The 12035-nt window shown below is 45.1% G+C and overlaps 1 long non-coding RNA gene across 1 annotated transcript; it reads right to left on the reverse strand.

The window, feature by feature from the left end:
* Window positions 1–1838: 1838 nt before the first annotated feature.
* On the reverse strand, window positions 1839–2741 carry LOC115301038. Its single transcript, XR_003912952.1, has 3 exons — window positions 2670–2741; window positions 2204–2263; window positions 1839–1982 (listed from the first exon to the last, which is right to left on the reverse strand). It is a non-coding gene; the product is annotated as an uncharacterized LOC115301038 (long non-coding RNA).
* Window positions 2742–12035: the final 9294 nt, after the last annotated feature.

Below are 12035 nucleotides of genomic sequence, written 5' to 3' on the forward strand. Positions count from 1 at the left end.
CCCAAGTTTGAGAGGACCCCTGAATGGCAGGTAGAGCCCTATGGGAAGTAAAGCAATAAGGAAGGATATGTTTGTAAATTGAACTACAGCCTAGCTCTGAACAGACCACCGCACAATTTAAGGAGTATCTACAGGGAACAGATCTGTTTGCAAAACAATGAGACCCAAGTATGGGGCAGAGGCCATAAGGCCAATTCTGGGGACAAAGGGTCTGGTGTGGAGAACTAAATGAGCTTCAATTCATTTCAGAAGGGACAACAACAAGTCTAGGGGGGGAAATGAGGAAGACAATGAGACCCAAATTGTAAATGGAAGCCATTCTGATGTATAAAAAGCAACAAGGGTTAAAAATTGTGGGGAACCAGGATTATGGAGCAGTTTCAATGAGTTTGGTGCAGAAACACGGGGTATGTTTGAGGAAGAGATGGATGACAACATGGGCTGCCTTGGGAAAAAGAGAAGTAGAGAGGAAAGCTGAGTGATAAATTCTGCCTAGTTGGAGCAGGGGGAAGTAAGGCAAGTTTAGAAAACCACTGGTGCTGTTTCAGAAAGATGTTCAGCCTTAATTAATGGGGGAAGACTGGGGTCAGATTTTGAGAGAAGAAACTTGCAAAGGTTCGGCATCCAGAGTATGAGACCTGATTTGCAGGCACTAGAGGTACAGGTAAAGAGAGGAGACCTTCAATAGAAGCAGGTGGGCTGAGTTCTGTGATCTAATGAAGGGATTCAATTAAGAATTAAGAAAGGAAGAATAAGCATAAAGCTGAGATCAAGTGTTTAGCGGATAGGAGTGTTTTCTAGAAGAGTGATGGGGGAACCCCACTAGGGGAACAGGACGGCAAACAGAAGTCCAAAGTGTTTGAGAAATAAAAGGAAGAAGGTTAGGAGACAGAGAAAACGAGGCCTAACTGGGAAAAGGGGGGGGGGTGTCGAGGGGGGGGTGTCGAGGGAGGAAGGAGGACGGGAAAAGATAAAGCGGGAGTTAAGGGACCAAAGGGACAGCGGAGATCACTGTAAAAACTATTAGGCCTGAGAAAAGCGGGGGGAGGGGTAATGAGTCCAGTAGAGAGCTGAAGGTTGGAGCCTAACTGGGGGAGGGGCGGCAGAGAGGGGGTTGCAAGATGCAGTTTCAAGGAAAGATAGTCAAAAAGAAGGGTTAAGTGATGAAAGAGGGAGCAAGATAGATTTGGGGAAATGGGAAACAATTTGGGGAATTTGGGTGAGGGAGAAAGCCCAGTTTGGAGAATGGGGCACCGTCCGACGGGACTTAAAGGAATTGGAGACTGGATTCGAAGGTTGGGTCCTGGTTTGCGTGGGGTGGATGGTGGGAGCTTTGCGGGAGAAGGAGGCCCGGATGAGGGGGATGGGCCGGGCTGGAGGGAAGGGGCTAAAGGGCGGAAGGAGGCCCCGTTGCGGGGTTGGGGCTCGGACTGCGGTGGCTGAAGTAGGGAAAGGACCCAGTGGGGGGCGGATAGGGCCCCGCTGTGGGGGCAGGAAGGAGTCGGGGATGGGGGGAGGCCCTCTGAGGCAGATGCGGGGAGGATGGGGGCGGGGAGCCTGGGCCGGGCCGTTACCTGTCCTGGGTGTTTATCATCCTCGGCGGCTCTGCTCAGGGTGGGAGGAGGCGGCGCAGGGAGTGGGTAGGTGGATGAGAGGGTGGGAGTGGGGTCGCGCGCGTGGGGCCGATCTCTGCGGGCTAAGTCCCTGTCAGGCCGCGGGCCCAGAGCCCTCCTCCTGCCTCAGCGAGCGCCTGCCTCCAACTGACCCTCCCCGGCCGCCGCCGACGCCACCGCAACCGCCCCGCCCCCGGTGCCTCATCTACATAGCCACACCTCAGAGCCGCACGGTGTCCTGGGAAACTGGGGCCCACAACAAAGGGCAAAGCCCGGCCCCGCCTCCGCGCAGGCGCATCAAGGTCTGGTGCTCTGGAAGAGGGGCATCCTCTGCGGGTGGCTGTGGCCGTGGCGGTGGCCTTAGCTGCGCTGTCAGGAAAGATATATTGTATTTCAAGTAGAGTTTTCTGAGCATTGACCCGACTTAGTCCTCGTTCCTAGGCCTTGTTTGCGTGATACTGAGCAGGGGGGTGTCATCTGTAGCCCTGGAAGGATATTTTATTATACAAAACAAAATCAGAAATCTAAGAGTAGTACACATATATTAACGCCATTCCCAGACTAAGCCCAGGTTCACAGATCTGAGTTACCTCAGCTCATAATGCAGATCAATACTCTCAGCTCCCAGCTTAGATCCACAATCTCCGCACCTGAAAGATATCTCAGGTCAATGGTTAAGGTCTAACACTGGCTGGTGGGCATCTGAAGCCAAATCTCTGTGGGTCAGGATCACAGTTTCCTGACAGCAGTGATGGCACTATCACTAACTTGTTCACTTGAGATCACAATCATGCAAGGTTCTCAGTCACCTACATTCACTATCCCTGCTAGTCCTTATAACAGGTCAGTGACAACAGGTCACAAACACTGGGGCACAGACCCCTCAGATGACAGTCACTGCAGGCCACAGACACAGGTACTTCAACACAATCTGTTCATAGTCAATCCAGACCACAAACAAGAGAGGTCACATTATCTAAGGTCACAGTGGGGTGCCATTACCTCAAAGCCCATTCATTCATTCATTCAACAAATAATTATTGAGCAGCTACTTACTATGTGCTCCAGGCATGTGCTAGAGTCCAGGAATACTCAGTGCTCAATTAGGCAAAGTTCCTGCCTCATATGTCACAATCTAGTCAGAAGGAGAGACACAGAGAGGCCATCAAAATATGAAGTTTAAAGAAAAATGAATGTTCAATCTCAGACCATGGAGAAAAGAGGGAATTATGGATGGCTTCACAAAAAGGGTGATCACAATCACTCCAAATCAGAGTTCACTATTATTCCCAGTTCATAATAGTCCCAAATCACAAATGTCCCACATTATGATCATCTCAGGACACTGCTACTCTCCTTCATAAACACCATGCTTTTGCTTTTTAGATGATGGAGATGCAGGGATGGAAGAAAGGTTGGAGCTACCAAACAGGTTTTTTTCAGCAAAAATGAAAGCATAGAATGATACTCGAACTGCCCACGTTATGACTAGAGGCTCCCATAATCTAGCTCACTTTAGATCCTCCTCCTGTCCCCTTGGCTATCCCTACCTCCACTTCCAAGTTCAGGTGCAGAATGTTCTTACATCAGTATATAGGAGAACTGAACAATTAAATCCAGTCCTGATCTACCGCATCTTGTAGTCCTAGAGACCTGGAACTTAAGGGGAACTGGGATGGCTCGTTTCTGCCAGCACATCCCTGAACAAGTAACATTTTGGCCTGAAGGATAGTTTATGACCAATTGGCAAATATTAAGAACTCACTACATCAATAATAGGGACTATTTCTTGAACATCATGCTAAAGCATTAATGTTTACAATAGCTCCCCACTTTCATTCTACAGATGAAAGGAAATCTCAGGGAGATTTTGCCAGCTAATATTTATTGAAGGCCTATACATACCAAGCAAGTTAATTTATTTGCTAATTCAAAGCTAGTGAATGGTAGAGATAGAATTTAGACCCCAAATGGCCTGATCCTGTGCTTTGTCTGAATTCACAAGATAGAAGAATGAGGTCTCTGCACACCTTGCTATTTGGAGAAATGATCATCCTGATGGCCACCTGGCCAGCAAATGAAAATGTCACAAAAATGGGAAGCCACCTTCCTCTAATGTGTGCTATCCAATATGACAGCCACTAGCCATGTGTGGCTATTTAAACTTAAATTAAAATGAAGTAAAACTATGAGGCACCTCCAACTCTTGATTTTGGCTCAGGGCATGATCTCATGGCTCATAGGATCAAGCCCTGCATTGGGCTCTGTGCTGACAGTGTAATGCTCTCCCTCTCTCACTGCCCCTTCCCCCCTTCAAATAAATAAATAAACTTAAAAACAAATGAAGTAAAGCTAAACATTCTCAATCCCATTCACTACAGTTCATGTGTTTAATAGTCATGGGTGGCTGGTGGTTACAGTGCAGATTTTCCATCAACACCAAGAGTTCTGGAAAGCACTGTGTCCCATCATTCTCCCATCCCTATTTACTTCAGTCACCACCACAGGTTCAAGCTCCCTCTCATCTATTAATACCTCCATCCTTGTCCTCCCACTGGCAATAAGTTCCCTGCTCCCTGCCCTCAGGCACATCCTTCCTCCTGTGCCCTCTACAACCTGCGATCACCAAATTCTCCACGTCTTCAGCCTTTTCTAAAAATGCTGACTTACCTAAAATTTTGCTATCCCTTAAGTACACTGATTCTTTAGCAGTGCTCCTTTTTAAAAAAAAAAAAAAAAAAGGAACTTAAAAAAAAATTTTTTTTTTGAGAGACAGAGAGAAATAGTATGAGCAGGGGAGGGTCAGAGAGAGAGGGAGATACAGAATGCGAAGCAGGCTCCAGGCTCTGAGCTAACTGTCAGCACAGAGCCCAACGTGGGGCTCGAACCCATGAACCGTGAGATCATGACCTGAGCCAAAGCCGGACGCTTAACCGACTAAGCCACCAGGTGACCCTAGCAGCACTCTTAAGTGAATATTATTTTCTTCTTGTTCTCCTGTACCTCAGGTCAGGAAGTGGTAAGTATATTCCTCTCCCACCCTGAACGCCATTTCTAAGCCAATGCTTCCCTCACTCCTCCTACAAAAACCCTGTTCCTTTGAAGCTTTGCTGTCTGGGCATACCATCTCGGTTAATGTCCTCAGTCAACCTCCTGGTCTCTAGCTGCCCATCATTTAACTCTTGGCTCATTGCCTCTCTCTCCACCCTAAATGTTGCTATATTGAGTGAGCTCCACATCCAGGTGATGGCCTCTCCATCACTTCCTTGACCACTTCATCTCCAGAGATATTTTCCACACTCCATAGCAGCTGCCCACTCCTGTGGTCACACTCTCAACTCTGTCTTCACCAAAAGTCATTCCGCTTCCAATATGGAGACTCTCCAACCACAAACTTTTCCTTAATTAAATCTCCTTCAATAATCCTTTGACCTTTATCATGAGTTCTGATCCCTGGACTTCACTAATGTCTCACTACTCATGGGATTAACTTTTCATGTTCCTTCTTTCTTACCTTCATTTCCATCGTCCATTACTATAGCCACCCTCTTGCCCTATCTCCTCCAAGTGTGCTGGTCTCGCAAAACCCCCCACTCTGGATAAATCCACTATCTGCCTGCCCAGTGCTTTTGCTAGAGCAAAACCACCCTGCCAGGAAGATGATCTTCATTTCATGTTCACAGTCCTCAATTCTGCCTGGGAATTCCTACTACATTTCTCCAGTAAGTCTCCTTTTCCACTCTCCAAGACAACTTATATCTATTCTCTTTCTACAAAACCTCTTTTCCTCTCATCTTAGCTGATGACCTAGGCTCGTTAGTGCTTTTTTTGTCTGGTTATATTGAGTACTTTATATACCTTTGAGAGAGAGAGGCAGAGTTTGAGTGGGAGAGGGGAAGAGAGAAGGAGACACAGAATCCGAAGGAGGCTCCAGGCTCTGAGCTATCAGCACAGAGCCTGACCCAGGACTCAAACTCAGGACAAGATCATGATCTGAGCTGAAGTTGAACGCTGAACCAACAGAGCCATCCAGGCGTCCCTGGTTATACTAAGTTCTAATTGACATATAACATTGTATTAGTTTTGGTGTACCACATGCTGACTTGCTGTATAACATATATTGCCCTAGCCTCTTATATTTCTGAGGAAATAGAAGTAAAGGGGGAGCTTCCTCTCATTCCTAACATAACCTGCAAACCTCTCTGCCTCTTAACCTCCAGCATCTGCTCCCACCTTGACCCTGAGAAGTGCCCCCTTCCTTACAGTCCCACCACAGGAGCCGTGGGGTCTACCCTCTCCCCACTCTTCCAGAAGTTGGCTCCTATAATCTGATCTCTCTTGTCAGCACATAATAGGCTCTCCAATCCTTGAAAACTAACAAAACAGTCATTCTGGAAAACAGTTTGGCAATTTCTTAGAAAACTAACCATGCAACTACCAGATGACCCAGGAATTGCATTCTTGGGCACTTGTTCTAGAAAAATGAAAACTTCACACAAAAACTTGTACACATGTGTTCACTGCAGCTTTATTCATAATTACCAAAAATTGGAATCATCCCAGATGTCCTTCAGCAGGTGAATGATTAAATACACTATGGTAGGGGCACCTGGATGGCTCAGTTGCTTAAGCCTCCAACTTTTGATTTCGGCTCAGGTCATGATGTCACAGTTTGTGAGACGGAGCCACATACCAGGCTCTGCGTTGACAGTACAAAGCCTGTTTGGGATTCTCTCTCCCTCTCTCTCTCTGCCCCTGCCTGGCTTATGCTCTCTCTCTCTCTCTCAAAATAAATAAACTTAAAAAAAAAAAAAAACACGGTAGTACATCCACACGATGGAATATTAGTCAGCAATAAAAAAGGCTGAACTATTGATGTGTAACAAACTGGATGAATCTCTTGGGAATTATACTGACTGAAAAAGGTTATATACTGTATGATTCCATTTACATAACATTTGGAAATGACAAAATTTTATTTTTTAATATTTTTATTATTTTTTAATGTTTATGTATTTTTGAGAGAGAGCACACGTAAGTGGGAGGGGGCAAAGACAGAGGAGGACAGAGGATCTGACTCTATGCTAAGAGCAGTGTGAGCCCAATGCAGGGCTCAAACTCACAAACCATAAGATCATGACCTGAGCTGGAGTTCGAGGCTCAACCACTGAGCCACCCAGGTGCCCCTGAAATGACAGAATTTTAAAAATAGAGGACACATGAGTAACTGCCAGCAGATTGGGATGGGGTGAGGGAGCTGGAAAGGTGGGAAGGTGAGTATGGTTATAAAAGGGCAAGGCTGAAGGATGCTGGGAGTGACAGAAGTGCTCAGCATCTTGACATGAGAGGCAGAAACCTGAACCTAAAATTGTGTAAAACCAAACACACCAGGCACACACACATGAGGACAAGACAAACTGGCATAATCTCAATAAGGGAGGCAGACTGTGCCAATGTCAATATCCTGGTTGTAATGTTATACTAATGGTCAGTTTTGCAAAATGTTACCAGTGGGAAGAAACTGGACATAATATATAAGGGATCTCTCTGTATTCTTTCTTACAAGTGCCTGTGATCCTATAATTGTCTCAATAAAATTTTCAATTGGAGAAGAATATACATAAGTTGGCATTTAGGTAAAATTATATAATGTAAATGTAATTAAAATGTATTTAACAACAAAAAAGCTATGAGTGGGGCGCCTGGCTGGCTCAATCAGGGGAAATATGAGATTCTTGATCTCCAGGTTGTGAGTTCAAGCCCCACATTGGGCATAGAGCTTACTTAAAAAAAGAAAAAAGAAAAAAGCTATAAATCAGGTTACAAGACAGAAGAGTATTCTAGTCCCTAGGAATTGACAAGAGGTACAAAGGAGGCTAGAGGGGTAATCAGTGGACCCCATTTAGCAAACCAGTGTCTGCAGGATCTTGTTCAAAAGAGCTACATGAGGGGCACCTGGATGGTAAGTCAGTTGAGCATCTGACTCGATTTCAGCTCAGGTCACGATCTCATGTTTGCACCTGCTTGCACATACACACATGCTCGCTCTCTCTCTCTCTCTCTCTCTCTCTCTCTCTCTCTCTCTCTCAAGATAAGTAAATAAACTTAGGGGGGTAAAAAAAGCTACACAATCCCATGTGGCTCAGACAAATCTGAGCTTGGCCACTGCCTGGCTGTATGACTTTAGACTAGTCATGTGGCTACCAAGGGCCTGTCTCCTCCTCAGTGAAAAACAGAGGCCATAGAAACCAACAAGACTACCATGGGGATTAATCAAGACAGTGAATGTGAAAGCACCTAGCCCAGTGACTAGAAGATGTTCCATAAATGTAAATTCAGTCCCAATCCTCTGAATAAAATCTGCTCTCCAAAAAAGGTATGATAAAAACTAATTTATTTAATTTATTTTTTAAAAAATTGTATTTTGAGAGGGAGAGAGAGAGCATGAGCTAGGCAGGGGCAGAGAGAGAGGGGGACAGAAAATCTGAAGCGGGTGCTGAGCTGACAACAGCAAGCCCAATGCAGGACTCGAACTCATTAACCTTGAGATCATGACCTGAGCTGAAGTTGGACACTCAGCTGACTGAGCCACCCAGGTGCCCCTAAACACTAATTTATTATGATAGAATTCATGAGTACTTCCTGATCCTTTTTTTTTTTTTATGTCTTTTACTTATTTTTGAGAGACAGAGAGAGACAGCGCGAGCAGGGGAGGGTCAGAGAGAGAGGGAGACACAGAATCCAAAGCAGGCTCCAGGCTCTGAGCTAGCTGTCAGCACAGAGCCCGACGCGGGGCTCGAACCCACGAACTGTAAGACCATGACCTGAGCCGAAGCCGGCCGCCCAACCGACTGAGCCACCCAGGCGCCCCACTTCCTGATCCTTAAAAAGAAGGAGAGAAGTGCTTGGGTGGCTTATTCGGTTAAGCGTCCGGCTTCGACTCAGGTCAAGATCTCACTGTTCTTGGGTTCGAGCCCCGTGTAAGGCTCTGCACTGACAGCTAGCTCAGAGCCTGGAGCCTCCTTCGGATTCTGTGTCTCCCTTTTTCTCTGCCTCCCTCACTCATATTCTCTCTCTCTCAAAAATAAATAAACATTAAAACAAAACAAAAACAATACCTCAAGGTAATAAATTAGGTAATAGGAGAAGGAATAATAAAACATCACCATTTTGTAAACCCTCAATGAGATCAAGCTCACCGATAGCTCTAATGTTACAAAGGAGAGAGAGACACTTGACGGTTATGTGTCTCCTGATGAAAAAACTCAGCACCACCTCTGGAGTATTCTTAACAAAAACCTGAACCTGAATCAAAGCAAGCCTTTATATCTAACTACAGTTTACAGAAAAGGAAAGGAGAGGAACTGATTAAATGTTACCATATGAATGCAATCAGCAAAATCCTGAATAAGAAATTTCTGATGGACAAAAATCTCTATTTCTTCACCAAAAAGGGGGTGATAAAAAAGTGGGGAGGGAAGGTGTGTAGGTTATAACAGATTTAAGAGAGTTGTACACCTAATGTAACATTAGCCCTTTGGGGATGGTACCAGATAGGCCATGTAACATGATACATGCCAATCATATGACAACCTGACATCACTATTAAACGATGGTATCACCTTTACGTCACATGCCCACATGGTGTCTCCCCAGGCTTGCCCATGTTTCCCGTCTTCACAAATGGCCCCACCTCCATCTGGTTGCTCAGGTAGCTACTTAGTTGTTGTTACAATTCCCCTCTTTCCTCCACCCCTCCCCTCTTGTATCCAACCCCTCATAACTAGTCCTGTCACTCCTGTCTCAGAAGGGGTGTATTTCTTTTCCATCTCTTCCATCCTGATCCAACCCACCACCATCACTTGCTGGGATAACTGCAGCCTCCAAATGACCTCCCGTCTCCTTTCTTGCCCTCTTTCAATCCATTCCCTCCCATGCAGCCAAGATAACTAATGTTTTAAGTATTTTAAAAATATGGGTAGGTGGGGGGGGGAGGGGGAATTGGATGAGGGTGGTCAGAAAGCACCAACTTCCAGTCATAGATAAATAAGTACTGGGGGGGGGGGTGCCTGGGTGGCTCAGTGGGTTGAGTGTCCGACTTTGGCTCAGGTCATGATCTCATGGTCAGTGGGTTCGAGCCCTGTGTCAGGCTCTATGCTGACAGCTCAGAGCCTGGAGCCTGCTTCGGATTCTATATCTCCCTCTCTCTGACGTTCCCCTGCTCGCACTGTCTCTCTTTGTCTTTCAAAAATAAATAAAAAACATTAAAGGAAAAAGTACTAGGGGTGGAACATACAACAAGATGGCTCTAGTCAGCACTGCTGCATGATGTGCAGGGAGGTTGTTAGCGTGTAGATCCTAAAAGTTCTCGTCACAAGGAGAAGGAAAAACACACACACGTATACATACAGTAGCAACTATATATATGTATATATGTATGTACACATATATGTACATTGAGCCCAAACATGAAGTACCTACCATGTGCCAGAAATGAGCTGTCCATGCTCAGAAAAAAATAAACTAGCAATTTATCTCAAAATATAGAGGATAGATAGATAATAAAAATCAGAATATAGATCATATATGTATATACATACATATACATTCACATATATTTTGTGTGTGTGTGTGTGTGTGTATATACACACACCAAAAAAAATCCCCAAAAATATAGTAGCAACTATATATACATGTATATATAGCACATACATATATATACATGGGGAGACCATGGGAATGGCCTGTATATATATATACATGTGTGTATATATATATGTATATATACACACATATATATAGTTGCTACTGTATGTTCTGGGAGGTTTGGTTTTGTATGTGGTTTTTTAAAATATCTCTATGAGATGATGGGTGTGAACTACATTTACTATGATAACCACTTCACAATGTACGTAAGGCACATCATCACGCTGATACCTTAAACTTGTACAGTGCTGTATGTCAATTACATCTCAATAAACCCAGAAAACAAAATAAACAAAAAATAAATCACATTGAGCCAAAAAACAAGGTACCTACCATGTGCCAGAAATGAGCTGTCCATGCTCAGAAAAAAAGAAATTAGCTATTTATCCCAAAAAAATATACAGAGGATAGATAGATAGATAGATAACAAAAGTCTGTATATAGATCATGTTGTTACTGTACTTTAAACCCTCCAGTGGCTTCCTAGCTCACTTATAATAACATCTCAATTCCTCACCTCTCCTTTGTACAAGACTCTCAGGACCTGAGCCTTCAGTCCCCTCCAGATGCTTCCTGCATCCCTCTCCTTCCTGGAGTGACTCTGGCTCCTTTTCAGAGTCTCAAACATGACAAGTCCAGGGCACTTATTCCCACTATTCTCTTGGCCCAGATCACTCTTTACCCAGGTCTTCACAAGGCTGGCTCCCCATCCTTGAGATGTCACCTAAAACGCTACCTCCTCAGAGAGCCCTTGAGAACATCCCTGAACCTTGGGCATTCCCTTCATTAGTCAGTTGTTGCCTTGTTCACAGTGTCTTGTACCCTGTAGACTGGAAGCTGTCTAAGGGTGACATGCAAAGAGCCTGGGCTGTAGTAAGCATTCCACGAGTACTTTTTTATTTTGATAGCATCCAATGACTATTTTGTGCAGGCAGACTTGCGTCATCATTGAAGAGACATGATTTACACGTATGAAACAACTAGGAGCAAGAGCAGATGTCAAGATTTGTGCAAAAGTGGGTTGCTCAGCCTCTGAGTGCAGGGGTTTAGAAGAATAAGCATCAGGTTCTTTGCTAGGAACAAAAGGCAATTCAAATATCACTTTCTCAAGGTGAAAATAGAGCCTGAGGTACTAAAAGAGTAGACAAAAATTGAGGTTCTAAAAGGCCCCAGCAAGAAACGTGTGACTGACGTTTTTCTTCTGTTCCCTACCAGAGCTATGCCAATGCTGCCTTTGGAAATCATAGAAGGTTTACAGAAAGATGTTGCCCAGGAGTCAGAATACCTGAGAGTCCCAGTTTTCCCCCTTCTGCTGGTTGCCCTTGGGCAAGGCCCAGGAGCTCTTTGTGTCTGAGCTTCTCACCTACAATCTAACTTGGGGAGTGGGCTCTTGAGCATCTTTCCCCTTCTCAAGACTTCAGGCTTCCAGTGGCCCTATGCATATGGCTGAGCTACACAGGGACAGAAATCACTGAAGGGAGGAAGCCAAATGTTGGGGAAAGAGACTGGGATTCAGGACTCATCTCATCCATTAGGAGAAAGGGCCTGAGGCAATCCTCAGATGCCTCTTGTCATCTACCCGGTGAGTTCCCCTCTCAGATTTGAACTTCTAACCCCCTCCTACTCCCTGAGTTGGGATCTGGGGAAGCAGGGGAAGACTGGTGTTAGAGGTGGCAAAGAGGAGTGAGGAACCCTGCCCCTTGGCTCCCAGGGCAG

Source organism: Suricata suricatta, chromosome 9, assembly GCF_006229205.1.
Source record: "Suricata suricatta isolate VVHF042 chromosome 9, meerkat_22Aug2017_6uvM2_HiC, whole genome shotgun sequence".
NCBI classification, from domain to species: Eukaryota; Metazoa; Chordata; class Mammalia; order Carnivora; family Herpestidae; genus Suricata; species Suricata suricatta.